Genomic DNA, 16,807 nt, shown 5'->3' with positions numbered 1-16,807 from the left:
ATTCAGGGTGGATTAAATAATATTTAAAACATAGTAAACTGGCCAACTTAAAATTTAAGCGTATAATTTTCTATAATATGCTTTGATTGGTGTTTTAAATGTCTTATTTATATTACTCCGTAGACGTGAGCAGGGGTATGCAAGGTATACATCTCCATACCCTGAAGCTCTTTAAGGGGTAAAAATTGATACCTTTTTTGCGCAAGAAAAATAATTAGCACGTATATTAAAATATTTATAATGATAACAAATGATTAAAGACGAGAGAAATAATTTGTGACTAACCGCAGTGACAACGTTTGATTCACGTATAAGTTGATTGCTATGATAACCACCGTCCGACGTATAAACATACCTATTAGCAAATTGAAGCATCCAATTATTAGTTATTAACTACCAAGTATTTGCAAAATACATACTTTTTGTATTTTGTCATGTTATTTGTTACAATATTTTTTTAATTAAACAGAAATACTTTTCAATATTTATATTTTTGTGTATTGTGTAAGTATATAAATTATCATAATTTTACATGTTTAAAATAACTTTCAGGGCATGCCAGTGGCAGCCTCTTGCATACCCTAAAAAAGAGGCCTGCGCACGCCTATGTATTACTCAATTAATGTAAAGAAACCAATGATTATTTAATTTCATCCATCAACGTAGAAATGAAATAAAATATGATTAGTGGGCTTAAAATAATATATTTATTACATCGAAATAGTACACTCAGAATGTGTATTTCTCGCTAAAGTTTAAAAGTTTTAATTAATAAATTAAATCAAATTCTTATGAACATTTTTTAAATTGAATGGCTTTAACGATATTGAGAGTTGTATTAAAAGTATACAACTATTAACGTTATAGTTATTAGAGTTAGACATTTTGTATTTACAGCTTATAATAATATTAATATTATGCTCATAATATACCTATATAATATTGAAAACTACTTATTTAAATTGAATTTACTATCAAATTGTAATAACTATAACAGGAAAAAAGTTGACCATAAAAAGCTCATAGTTTCATGATTACATTTATGTAACATTTTTTTAATTTTTTTTTTTTTTGTTATAGATAAGACCCGTGTAATTTTCAAAATCAATTTTGGGCAGTGTTTTACGTAACATAAGTATGTATACATTATTTTAAGTAATGGAATTTGTGCATGCATGCTTGTATATTGCTTTTTCTCATGATAAATCAAACTCATTTGGATAAAGTTAACATTTTAACACGGAAACTGAGGTTTACAAGGTCGAACTTGGTCAGTCGTATTGATTTCACATACACTTACCCCTAATGCTTGTCCTCCCTTCATTTCAAAGTTCTCTTGCAACATGCTCAACTAACATAAAACGGTTCATTGAGTATATGGTAATGAACAGCAGCATTATCTCTTATAGTGTAGTAACTATATCAGTAAGGTTGGCATTTTCCGGCCATAACACATATAACGCGAGGGTATGAAATATAATTTCTATACATTTTGTAGATTAAATCAACACTATATATTAAACCTAAAAACAAATATCGATTTTCATACATGGGCGTTTAACATTATTCCTCTATTTGCTTGCTCTCCGATATATTATACAAAAAAAAAACTATTTATCTAAACCACGATTCAAATAATAATATAGTGATTCAGAACTATACATAAATTGTATTTTAATGTTTACAAATCGGATATCAAATCGTTTTCAAACAATATTAAATCATGAACATCATAATATAAACACGAAATGTTAATAATATATAGGTAAGTATAAAATATATTCAATCGAATTTAGAGAATTTGATGTAGTAGGTATTGCTAAGAACTATTGAATAAAGAAAAATTAAGTTTGGGTGAAGTAGATTATTTTCATAGGTTATTTACTAGTGACTTGATTCATATTTACAGTTCAATTTATTGAAATAACTCATCAACTTATAATTATTTAGTCTAACAAATAATAATTACTACCTACATTAAATTAATATATCTTACCACCTCTAACCAAGTTTATTTACATTATTCTTCTGTCGTATGATAAGAACAAAAACTATACTTAACTACCCATGCGTAATGTTCTCCTAGATAAATTGATGTTTGCTTCTAACATTTGACTTTTATAACACACGTTCCTACATTTTACTGAGCTTTGGAATAAAACAGATTTATAACATAACTTAACTATATAGAGTAAACGTATTCAACTATCAATAATTATGATATAGCCGATAAGATGTAAGTAACTTTGAAAGTTATCAATTTTTGTTAACTTTTCAGTTGTATACTTATTAGTTTATTACCTACCTACCTGATTATGTAGTTGGTGATTTGTTGCTTGGCTGAATCGCCTGTAATAAAGTGTTTTGCAAACAATTCGTAGTTTAAGACTGTGTTGAAAACGAGTTAAATCGAAATGGCGTGCGCAAGACGAAATGCCTCTACAGATAAGTAAATAAAATACACGTATGAACGAGCGCACGACGTGTGTATCAATGATGTAAAATAACTGGTTTACTATATCACAACGCTTATATTATAATAATATGATTTTCAGAAAATATTACTGTTATAACCCCCTCCCCCCCACCGAAGTATCATGATTCGGTAGGTACATAATACATATTGTGCGTATTATAGGTAAGTACGTGACGTAGTTGCAACTTGTTGTATGCATATAACGAGTAAACGCGTTATGAATTTGGACTGGCAGGGTGTAGTTCATAAATCACGAGATGTTAATATTATTATTATGATTATTACTATTCGTTGTTATAATGAAGACGACGGCAATGACGACAGCGAATCAACTGTGGTCTGTGAGTGTGTTTTACGTTGTGCTACTTATAATATAATATATTAATATTTTCTCTGGAAGCCATTTCGTCGTACATTTCCGCTACGTAATTTCCGCGGCTGCGGAAAATGTAGAATAATATTAATAAATCGTGTTATGTGATTAACTGAACGGTCGACCGATGGATCGGCGAGCGGAAACAGACACGAACGACGAATAATAATCTGAAGGAAGTGTTTTTTTTTTTTATGAAGTTGCGATGTTTAAATGTCATATTGGCTTCCAGTATTTATTTAAAAAAATTATAAATTATGTCTGAACGGTTTCGTACAATACTATCATCGTCCTCGGCATTTTCCGCGGACTTAGGCCACTTATAATTATTCTCTCTCACTTATCAAATTAAAACGTCAAAATTTAAAATAATTAAAAACGTCAATTCTTTGTATAATATATTTTGTACTGACACCTTTAACCCGCTTTTCCTTTAATTTATTCTTAATTTGTCCGTGCATGTTACTTTCTAAAATGTTCAATATGAACAATTATTTTGTTTCGGTTCAAGCTGCTTTTGAAAACGTCGACTAACTGATAAATACTTGTGTGTTTAAAATACTACAAGTAGTTGCAACACTCAACAAAACCTCGTTTAACTATTTTATACGTTGATATTATAAAATATTCAAAAACCAATAATAATTCTGATATCGATTCTTTGAACATAGGAACCAATTTTGAATCACCGTTTTTATTTTCTGGGGATGAATTTAAATAATTTGCTGTTTCGACACGCTAAAAAACGCGTAACGAGTAAATTTCCTGGAGATTTTAGAACGTGATATACTGTTGTTATTATTATAATTATTATTATTACTAACCTTCTGTATAATATGTTACTTTCAGTTGCGTTTTATTTTCTATATTTTCTATCTTTTCAAAATTATTGGTTTGTTTTTTTTTTTACTACCAGTTTTTATTGGAATCTTGGCAGCCATTGGTCCACGTTTCCACCTTAAGCCTCGGATTACACCAAAACTACGGGTGTGCATTTATTTTCTTCTTCTTCACTAGGAGCACCTCATTATCCAACCCTAAATTTTTCTCCGACGCCACAATGTCTGTAATAAACACATTCAGCATCATTATTATTCCTATCCGTCGATCGTGTTCACGACACGTACAATGGTTACGCCTCATACTGTATACACACGCACAGATATTCCTGTTCGTAGACATAAAACATCACAAATGCATCTTACCCCAAACAAAAGACTAGATGCACTGCGATAACTTTTTTTACGGAAAACACGGTTTTGAATGAACTGCCAATTTAATTTCAAATGAAAATGCCAATAAGCGGCCCACCACGTATCTATTACTGTTCCAATTATATTAGATTGCAGTGCTTCTAGCAGACTGTGGTATTTGGTATTATTGTACTACGGCCAATCGAAAATCTAATTCCGTGTTAACTACCTATTATAAATGAATATTTATGAGACGTATATACTCATACGCGCGTTATACTGTAATAACTCTAATATTATATGATTTTAAATTATTTTTAGATACTGATAAAAAAAAAATAATGTCAAATACGTGTTATTATATTACTAAAATATTGACCACATTATATTCACTACGCAAATGTTCATTTTTGACCATATTTTAATAATAGTGCATTAAAATAATAAATACCTAGGTACTATTTATATAACTCTAGTACAACACACTGGTTACGACAAATAGCAGTTAATTACCTTATTATACATCAATAGATGATCAAAACATTTATATCTAACTTCTAAAATGATTAATTATGATTAAAAAAAAATATTGTTAACTTAATTATACAGCTTTGAGAACATGATTATTTCGTCTGTCTGAGTCTATATAAACGATGTTCAATTAGTTTTAAAGTGACTTTAAATCACGGAACAAACGTACATTATAGGTATCCTGACTATATACGATTTGTCCAAAACTTATAAGCTGCATCTAACATGAGGTTAATGAAACACATATAAAATAATAATGACACTAAAAAACTACATAATTCGTTTATGTGCTATACATATTATATTAGATTTCATACGAGTTTAATCATATTTAAACACAAGTATTTAATAAAAATAACATTATAATAATATGTTATACACTATTATTTTTGTAGCTATTCATCTTAAAAACTCCTAAATTCATATAATTCTTCTATATAAATCAATATAAATTCTAAACATTGATAAATTTAGATATCAGTATGGGTATAAACATTTTGAATTATATATTTAATGTCATAAACGATCATATGAAAGAGTATGATTAATTTAAAATATTGGTTCATGATTTCATTTAAACTTAACTCAGTTTACAATATTTTTAAACAATTAAGTTTAAAGAATCAAAATTGGTACTACAATAGGGTCTGAAAGAAGGTTGTTAAGTCAAGTTATTTATATAAACGGTATAATAACCAAGTTATATTTTCAAAATCTTCATTATCACTCTGATCTCTATTATAAATTATAATAATATTTATAATTACAATATAACTCATCAATACACATACCTATCACGTTTGATAATATTAATACTAAACGTGAATATTTTATGCTATAGAAATTTTATCTTCTAATTTATTAGTTTACTGAATACAATTTTTTTAATCCTTCGTGTATATCAAATGCGAAACAAAGTTAATATCATTATATTATAAATATTTAAATTATAAAGTTAATGCATTAACTAAATTTTCAAATTCAAAACTACATAGTAACAAGAGATAATTTCATTTTAATTATGTCAACTTATAAAAATCAAATACTCTATGCAACAATACATAATTAATATAATATACAGATATCCTCGGCACCAATATCTAGTAAGATTATAAACATTTTAAATATGTCCTTTATTTTTAATATCGTTTGAAGTAGGGAAAACGCGAGTTGGGTTTACATTGAAGTAAAGCTTAAAAGGTATAAAGTATCCAGTAATATATGAGTGTATCAAAACATTTTAAAATAATATATTACCTAAATCCAATAAAAATAAGATTTAAAACAGTATATTGTTTAGTTTATACATTTTGCTAGTGAATTGTCTTTAGGTACCTACCTAATCTATTTTACTTTTAAGAATAGTTTAATTGTTACAAAACGTGTAAACCATTATATGTGTGGTTATAGAAGTTGTATAACATGTATTACCAATGAATATTATACAATACCTATATATATATATATATATATTAATATTAGTTATTATCGTCGTCGTAAGAACCCTACTCAGACACATTCTCCACGACTACCCAAAGGTGTACATGGTTGTATGTTACAAACTCGGTCTGAGATAAACCACACATACCTATGCATAATATTATTACCGTTGTTCGAACAAAGGACGTAGGAATAATAATAACAATAGTAATAATAACAATAATGATATAAAATAATATGTAGTATAGCTGATAAAGTACTTGATATACAGTTGGGAAATTCGGCTTCTGAAATGGCGGTTGTGCGACTAACTAAATTCAGCAGTGTTCGAGTTAGGGCTGAGACCATAGCTCGTATAATAATATGTTTTGATATTCATAATTATTATAATAATAATGAACGTACCTAATATGGCTAATCGAATGTTACACTTTGTGACACACGGAACACGTGGTTCCGACAATGGTAGCCGAGTGCGTCGGAGTAAAGACGATACGGTGAGAAAGAGAGAAGGATAGAAAGAGTGATGTATATGTATGTGCTTGTGTTTTAGAAGAGGCGGAGAATTCGCAGATGTCAGGAAATAAACTCGACTCTCGCAAAATTTCCGCACGAATTCTCGAAGCCGCCGACTTCCTCCTCTTTCCACGTCTCCTACGAGTACGACGAATACATAGTCTACGCCTGTTTAGCACCCACCGTTTATTTTTTTTCGCGCTTCGCACAAACAAAATTATTGCCACCAGTTCCGCTTTGAATTTCAGTTTGTGGTAAAGGGACGTACGCAATTATTGCCCCGGTCCCGGCGAACCGAGTACATATTATGCAGTCGGTTAATTACCGTCACACTGTTTCCTTCCGACCGGACGTACGGCCCGATCCACAATCTCCTACGAAAAGAAAATATCGTCGAAAACCCCAGCCACCGCAAGCGTAACGATCAAGACCTCATCTGTACTACACCGTGATACAAAATACGTGTTAAATCGAATAGGCTTAGGCTGTTGTTATTGTTTTCTTGTTGTTGTTGTTATCATCCACTTTAGTTGTTGTTACCGCTGGTTTTATTATTATTATAGATTTTTCAACACAACAGTCCTCGGATCCTCCTATGTGCGTGTACGCTGCAGTTTATTTCTAGCACATGTTTATACCTAAAATTCAATTGTAATACCCTCGAGAAATTGTGCATGTATAATAACACATATTATTATATATATGCTCAATCGATATCGCGTGGCGTACAAAAGGAGAGCCTAGCACTTTGTGCGGTGCCTTTTGTACGCCGTTCTTCTTTTCATAAGACACGTACTTAAGCTCTGAATACCACCACCCCTCAACACCATCACGAGCTGCAACACCGACAACGAAGCAAAGGAAGACAACTGAATAATATTCTTGAATATTACTCGAGCCAAACAAAATAAAATATTACATTTTTAACACCCATTTTATCGTAGAAAAACCAATTCGAATGGGAAAAAACGTAGGCACCCAAATAAAACAACGTTACGTTGAGATACAATATAGTTCAAATTATTATTAAACATTTTCAACACGCGATGAAACAAATTTTAAGTTTCTATTTCAAACATTTATTGTTGACAATTAAAAGCATCTAAAAGTGAATGCTTTATGTATAGCCATATTTTTGGTAAGAATATATATTTCTGCAATTATCACAATTCTTTAGAAATATTTCAACACATTTTTCATACAATAGTATATTTGTATACAATACGTAATCTAAAAATTCTATTACAAAAAATAAAGCAATCAGTCGTAAATATGACTATTAAATGAAAAAAAGGTAAGTCAGAACTGGATTCAACATCATAATGAAAATTGGAGACTTTCACATTTAACTTGCTTAACATAGGTATATATTTTTAAATATAAAAAAAAAAATGACATACAAATCCTTTTATGTAGTAACAAAACTAAGTTATAAAATATGTTGCTTAGTACATTATTATGTAAAGCAGATTTTTTCTTATCATATTAACTATATCAAACTTATAAACATTTCTAAAACTTTATAACTAATTTAATATCAGAATTTATTTACAACAATTATTTTTCTTTACTAGCTGTGCCTAATTTATATAATATAATATAATATAATATGTTAACAGAGATTTGCATTATCTACAAAAATAGATACTATTTTTACTATTTTATCATTTCTGGACAAAAATTATTTATTTATCTATGTATGCATTTAGTTAAATAAAATGGTTATTTAAGATAAATCATCTAGGTAATTTGTTTGAAAAACTAACAGTTAAATATTTCAACTTTTTTTTTTTGTGGGGAATTTTAATTTTCCCAAGCTTTTTTCTGTTGCCTATCTATTCTATTTTATTAATATATTATATAATTTTAGTTTTTCTTATGTATTTAACATTTTAACGAATTGACAGTAGTTATTTTTTTGTTCATTGTTGATTTTCTGTAAACATTAAAACACACTTATTATTTAATAAAGTAAAAATTTAAACTTGTATAGATATACCTGATGTGCTATTATATTTATTATATAGAAAAATTTATATTTTATAAATACAAATTTAAAATGACCTGTTTTTACCTAGATATATTTATTATTTAGTCATAATATTTAAATTTTACATATCATCTCATCCACATAACATTAAAATTTACAATTAATTATCTTTATCTTATTTGAATCGTTTTTGGATTAGCATTGTAGGTACACCACGGTATATCAACTCACACATTTTTTACTAATCTAAAATTGATAAATTCTAGAAATTCTACTATTTGTCACATGACTTCCTAATATTTTATTGTATTAAATTATATAAGAATTCGTGCTGTGGACTTTTTCACCTAAAATAATCGTTTTAATTTGCTATTTGTTTATTTACTGTGTAGAATGTAGATATATCACTGATCAACGAGAAAAAATTAATAATTTTGACAAAAATTACGTTTAAGTATTCATTATTTTTGTTTTATTTTTACACAAATCATGCATATAATACAATATAAATCTTTATTAAATGCATGAAATCCTATGAATAGAGTTAGTTTACGATTTAAGTAATTTTACTATACTTTAAAGTTATTTTAAGTAATTTTACTAAGACAAGGTTGCTCTTCGTTATATTTTAATATAGCACTTCCTATATGTAATACTTTAGTATATATTAGGTAATAAATGTATGTAAGATCTAACATCTTATTCATAATCTAAACATTTGTCTTCGAGAAAATCTGTGCTTGTCATAATATTATACCTAAGCAATACACTAATGTATTAAAAAAAGTTTTAAAAAAATTAACACTATTGTAGTATTGTCTAATAGTATAAAGCATAAAGCCCATTGTTTCTACACAATACTCGAGTTTCTTATAATATGTTTTATGACATGAATATACCAAAGGGAATAGTATAATGAATATCATAACTTAGATGTGAAGTAATTACCGTATATACACGTGTTTATCATACACGGTAGCGTGTCTTCAAACAAGGCCATCCGTTTTCCACTACATAACCTTAACTAGTGTTCTAAGTTAATAATCACTGGGAATACATGCTCCTCGTGGTTTGAATATTCAAAAGGCAATTAAAGCCGTATGAAAGAATATATACATATTTTTTTTTTTTAAGATTAAAAATGGTATGTAACAAATAAAAATCTCCACAAAGATTTAAATCTTCCTACCCTTAACGATTTGGCCAAATCCCATTATACCAAATTCTTTTCCAAACTCTACACTCATTACAACCCTTTAATTCAAAAATTATCCTCTGCAACACACGCTCCCAAAAGACTAAAAAGGCTATGGCCCCGAGACATCAAATGCTCAAAGCATAAATACAAAAAAAAAAAAAAACAATTAAAAATATACCAAATAATTAACTTAATGTTTCTTGTCAGGTGGCACTACTGAGGGCCTTCCTTTTATAATATTCAATTTCATATAAATAAAATGTTGTCATCATTCTTACTGATTATTGTAAAAATAGATTGTAAATTTATTCTTCTAAAAATAAAAAATAAATACAAAAAAGATTAAAAATACAAAAAATCAGAAACAATAAAGTGTGAAATTAACTGTGAAAAAAAAATTGGTACATTTATAATGGAAACTTGAACGATAAATAAATAAAGATCTGCACAATTTACTGTGTACAATGTATATGTTAAGCCATACTATTTAAAAATAATCGATACATGTACATTTTAATTAGAATTGTATATCCTATTATAATAATCATTAATTTCATTAATGTACTAAAAACCTATACTTACTAGTAACATAGAGATAAAAGGCTTAAAATTTAGTGGATATAAACTCTTAAAATTTGTATTAAGTATTCACCCAAAGTTCTAATGTTTTACAATGATAAATTATTAGATATGATATCATATAGGTGCTCATCGCTTAAAATTATTTATGATCTTAATTTTCGATTAATGGTAAAGTATAATAAATATGAATGATTAGTGATTCGCTCATACATCGTATATTCGTTATGAACATTTCGTACTCAAATATTTAATTTGTAGTTTTTAAATTTAATAAGCGAATGCATATTCATCGATTATTATGTACAACTATACAAACAGATGATAGATCGAATACGGAATACGAAAATTGGATCAAAAATTAATGGTGGATGTTATTGTTTTTAATTAAGACACAGTCCATATTAAATTATATACTATGTACATAAATATATGTGTGTGTATGTGTGCGTGTATGTGTGTGTGTGTGTTTGTTCGTTTGTTTGTTTTTTTTTTTTTTTTTTGAAAGTCAAAGGCTCATTGTTATGACTTATGACCCAATGAAGCAAATTTTAATTAGACCTCGGTAATTTGTTCGAAGACTTTTCAGTACAGTAAACAATGTTTAGTATAAATTATGGTGACTGTTTTCAGATGTTATATAATATAGAGGAACTAGATCCCGTCAAGTTGGCCTCTAAATGGTGACCTATGCCAACAATAAACATTGGAGCAGTGAGAGTCGGAATCATTTTAGAGGGGAGAGAAAAAAAACTCGTTCCCATTTGGGGAATTAACCGGTGAATTAAACATACATATTATATATACTAATTTGGTTCTACAGCGTGACGTTTTCCCGCTCAAATGTCCACTTCGCGTTTTTTTAAACCATACACGCTGCAGTTACAGATTATACATATTTTGAACTTACACGATACGATTGTTGTAGTCAGCAGGGAATTTAAACGAAATGAAACCGATCGAATCTATATTATTATCTGGAGGTATGTGCTAATCGTGTGAGATAGTACCTACCTATGCATAATATTAGTTAAAATAAAATCCTAGGTAGTTACATTTTATCGGTGTCATAAGCATAAAAAATAAAACTCTTAGTTACAAATGATTTTTTTTATTTGCTTATTTTTAACTATTTTGACGTGAAATATAATCTAACATTATTCCGCAGTAGGTATAGCACCGTATATTCGTATATACTAACATATATTGCATTACAGAATTTATCTTAGATAGAAGTACGATTTACTCAGTTTTATCAAAAATATAATAATTTTTTTCCACACAGTTCCTATAATATATGTCTAATTAAAATCGATATAAATAGAATGTTTTTCGGGATTCTAGAACAATAAACAATTTATGTAATAGCGTGCGTCTAAAAGTAAAAAACAATCTACAATATTCTATAGTTAAATATTTTACGTACGTATTTTAAATAAAATACCCAACAAAATAGAATAGGTACTATATAAGCATTATAAGTTTATAATATAAGTAATACATTATTCTTTTGGTCCAATGGAATGCATTACGGATAATTTTAATAAAATTCAAAACATACTATTACAATCTTCAATATCCGGCTGTTAAAAGAAAATACAAATTAAATATTTTCTATTCTTATACTTAGATTAATACCTATCCATATATTAAACTATTCGTTTAACGAGTTTTTCTTACAAGAAATTTGTCACTGAAGAATGGTGTCGTAAGCCAAGCTTAATAACAATATTTTAATCCATTTTATAGTATGTACCTGTACCTTAATTTTTTTTTTTTTTTTTTGATAAAAATTATAAATAAAAAACAACAACGCGTACAGTGAACAAAGCAGCCAAAAAGAGATTAATGTTATCTTTAATTTATTGTTGTCTCACCGCCAAGAGTTTTCAATGTTTTACGAGATGATTACTTTTAAACCGGCAGTTTTGATAAACGAAATTAATTAAATTTCTTGAGTTATAAATGGAGAAAATGTAGTGTTTTTCCATAACACTCCTAAAAATCGTCAAACGATACAATATTATACACCTACATATCTTTCATTTTATATTGTTATTATTGTGTTTATTTTTGATGCTTTTGAAAGTTAAATAATAAATATTCTGGCATTTTATATTGTTGAGACTCGAACAATCGATGTTACTTCTGAGTGTAAACACAACCCAAAGCCAACGTGACAATTTTACGTATAATACGGGATTATAATAAAACAAATCTACGTTATCAAGTAAAAACACTGATTCCTTTGTCGTTTTACAAACACGATAAATTCTAACAAATATTTTCGTTTTTATTTTCTACAATCAATAGGATAACTACTCTAATGGTTTCAGGACCAGAACATAATACATTACGTAAGCCAAGTAAATAATAAAAATAACTCCCGAAACTTGATTTTTAAATCAAAAAAGAAATACCAAACATTTTCTTTTATAATATAATATTGAGAACCGCTTACAATTAAACACCTCATTATGCACGGTCAAAACACTCAAAACCACGTGTAAATCAGAATAAGTAGCCTTGGAATTTCAGAAAGCCTCTTCATAACTCTGCGCCGCATTGGCGACAACAGTCATAGAATTATTTCATTTCTATTGTATGATTATACATTAAATATATAACGCAATATATAGAATTCTATGTGTTTATTGTCATTTAACTAATATTTATATCGTTGTAAGCTAATAACCTTAATTGTTGATGCTTAACCATGAATAAAAAAATAAATATAGGTATATATATATAATATTATTATTGTTATTAATCTTATTAATTTAATTATTATTTACCTGTGTAAACTTTTTCCAACATTCTAGGTAAATATTCTTAAAAGCTTCTTTATTAAGCTCTACATAGTACCTAAAATATTATTTTTTTATTTAATAAATAATAAGACAATAATATTGTAAAGTATGTAATGAAAACAAATGTTTTTAATAACTGATACCTAACCTTATATTTACATATCCTTGGCTTAAAAAAAAAAACAAAGCTAACTAATGAAAATGTATTAAAACTAAAAATAGTTTAATTTATGTTTTACTTTAAATCATCAAAAAATAATCGCTCGATAGTAGATTTGTAATTAGGGATTTTTCAATAAATAAAATAAATTACTAAATTAACTACAAATGCATTTTTACCTTATTATAATATTAATGTTGTACACAACAACTAAACTAGGTCGTTACAACAGAGTAACATTTTCTTATCGAACCGTTTTGATGATAAACTTGTTTCCAAAGGGGTTGAAACCGCAAACATTATACTCATCTTAACGAATATTTGTTTTCATTTTTGCATTATAATGAGAGATTTTCTATACATTAAACGTGTTTGATGTGTATATTATAATATTACACTACAAAACCATTATTTTAAGAAACAAAAATGAGATTCAAAAAAAAAATACGACTTATGATCAATTATCTAATATGTTTTCAATTTTTCCAATAAATATGTAAAAATAAACTGTTAATAAAATATGGAATATATTTTTTTCTATGCAAGATACAATTGTATAAATATAAATAAATATTCGATTACCTACTGTTTTTTTCATAAATAATAATAATGGAAAACAAAACATCAAGAATTAAAAATAAAAAACCATATATTTTTTTAAATACATTATCAAACTTTAGACAAATCAACAAATAAAATATAAAATGATTCAGAAAATGTTGAGAAAAAAAGAAATTTTTACTCTTCGAAAAAGTTTTAAAAACTTTGTAGACATTATTGTGCTATGAGTTTCGAGAAAATTCACAATTCATAAAATATATTGAATATTGAATTTTATCGTTTAGTATAAAATTCAGTTTAAAAGATCAATATATAATTATAATATTATATCTATTAGGTTATAGAAGCCGATTTTGTTTTTGGAAAAATCATACACGATGGGAATACCAGAATATATCTGAATGATGGCAATTAATGGGTTTCAAAATCATCACTTCAAATCTCAGTGTAGTAGGTTAGGTTGATACTTAATTTTATAATCGGATTCTGAAGCAACAGAAAACACAACTCGTTAAATTGCGTTCTAATTGGCCACTGCGGCGCTGATAATAATAGACACGCACGTTGTTATACGAATCCAAAACGAAGACCGCAGAGAGGTGAAAAAAAATAAATTTAATAACAACACTAACATTATAGTAGGTACCTACGTATTAGTCTATAGGTATAGGCAGACAAGCGGGCCGGTACACGCGTTCGACACGTACCCATAGACGTTTGAACGTTTTCTTATTCCACCAGTTTCGTAAATATGTGCCAAAACAAATCCGTATATCCTAACCTTACTACGTCGATGTAGATAATAATATAAATAAAAAAAAAACACACATTTCGAATTCAAAATATCACTCGGCCACTTTTCCCGTGACCCGAATCATACTTTTATTTTTGTACGCACACATAGCTCGTTTACACGCGTGCGAAAGGTTTTATCGCAGTGACGTGACTGCAAACTACACACACACACAACGGTTATACAAGCACACACGCCGTGGCTAGCGTTTAGAACACATGTGCCACTGTCGGAAATGTAGTGAGCAAAAAAAAAAAAAATGGTAAAGGCTACACAAAAAACAAACAAAGTTTGGTTCTATAATAAACCACATATTATTATTATTATTATATGACTACGCGGAGTGCCTTATAAACGGGTGAAAAACGGAAATCGGACAGGCAACGGTTTATCAACAACGGACTAACGGGGCTCGTTGTCGGTGTTGGTGGTGGCTATATCATAATGATATATTCCAGGCCTCTCCCTTCTCCACAACCAACCAACAGCATTATTTCACTTCCAAATTATATCCACTACAAACACAAACCTATAACATTAAGACAAAACTGATTGAACTATACTAACAAAAAATATGGGTATTTAAAAATAGTAGTTTTTTTGATAGCTGGGAATAGTCGTATAAGTATTACGTTTCTCTAATCTATAATCAAACAGACAATTTGATAAACTTAAGAAGGTGATAATTATATTGTATAGCTATCATTTCAATTTCAAATTAAATGTCAAATATGCACTTATAAATAATGAAATCCTAAAATATAATTTTTCATACCTGTTCACCCAAAGACCCTAGGTATAGCATATACTGGCATATAACAGTGTTAGGCTAAACTGCTAAATACAATGTTTGCATATTGATGAATCGTGAGAAATTAATTTTGGTATGAACTAACTCTCTCTTTCTCTCTCGACTAACTATTAAAAATATTTAAAAAAGCATTTGAATGCGTATGATTTGTCCTAATCATATTCATAGATATAATCAATAAACATAAAGAAATATTTTTTTTTATTATTGTTACAGCATCAACACCATAGTTATTACTTATTAGCTTAAAATTAGATTAAATAGTTATATACATAATGAATTTTTACATATAAAGAAATAATGTTTATTATATTATATATCAGTATTATATGATTATACTGTTGTGTTAGTCATTGATGAAGTGTGATAACCTTTTTCCAGGAGATCCTGTCGAATCGCATCAGAAACTTCGTTGCCGTTATTATAATTTCGAAGTTTATGTCTGTTGTTTTCCAACCTTTTTTACTCACGAAATACTGTTTTTGTATTTATATTCGAAATTTCACGATCTGTGTCAACTATTTATTGACAATGTGAAATCAATTAGGATTTAGCTACTATAGTTTTGCGTTATATCCGATACACAAGTGTGCCTAAAACATTTTCAAAAAAGTTTCAATAAAAATCAATGGGTGGCTCCTTTTATCAAATCATTTTCCTGTGAATGTACTCTTTTAGCACATATTTGTATTGTATTAATGGTACAGATTGTATATTACTTGTAAAAAAAGTAAAATAAAATTTATATTTATAATTTTATAATCTTATTTTATTTTTATTTTTAAAGAAGGACTCTTGTGACTCTTTCTTGTAGGTTACGTGACCCACCACCGATTGAAGTCCGCTTATCAATATTATAGTGACGTGCCCTCAACCGTCATCGATGAAGGGAATCGTGAGAACTTAATATTTTAATATTATAATAATAAATTAAATACTTGGAAATGCCAAACTCGCTAGGTTAGATTCACGGAGACTTAGTCGCACCCATGATATAGGATTCGAAAGAAACTCCCATCGCGACCCCACTAAATCGCCCGACTTGAGCCTTCGTACAAAAATATTATCACGTGTTATGTTATAATAAATTATTATAAAATTAGATAATCATCAAGCTCATCTTGCATTTACTGTAGTTTAATAAAACAATTACTGTAGGCCGTAGACTGTTGTAGTAGTAGATATAAAAACGAAAAAATTTTTTTTATCGATCTTTATATATAACTCGACAGCAAGGGCCATTAGTTAATCTCTTGAATACTAATTACAATTTTTACAATTTTTTGAGGTTTACATTATATTACATTATCTTAGCAATTATAATTACAATTATATTTTATCCATAAGGTTGGTTAGTTTTAACATTTTAAGGTAAT

General features: G+C 28.1%; 1 protein-coding gene across 4 annotated transcripts in view; it reads left to right on the top strand.

Moving 5' to 3' along the window:
• The window catches only part of mAChR-B (muscarinic acetylcholine receptor), a 103,018-nt gene that overhangs the window by 26,144 nt on the left and 60,067 nt on the right, over positions 1–16,807 (top strand). For 3 of the 4 annotated variants that reach the window (XM_089222768.1, XM_089222769.1, XM_089222770.1), the window contains one exon: positions 1,081–1,135. The exons of the other annotated variant lie outside the window; for it this stretch is intronic. The gene's annotated coding sequence lies outside the window, so the exon portion shown is untranslated. The remainder of the gene's footprint in view (positions 1–1,080; positions 1,136–16,807) is intronic. 4 annotated transcript variants of the gene reach the window in all.

This window comes from Diuraphis noxia, unplaced genomic scaffold (assembly GCF_037042655.1).
Source record: "Diuraphis noxia isolate RWA-SAM2 unplaced genomic scaffold, SU_Dnox_SAM2 contig0003, whole genome shotgun sequence".
NCBI lineage: Eukaryota > Metazoa > Arthropoda > Insecta > Hemiptera > Aphididae > Diuraphis > Diuraphis noxia.
The sequence above is the reverse complement of the archived record's forward strand: the minus strand, read 5'-3'. Positions and strand labels throughout refer to the sequence as shown.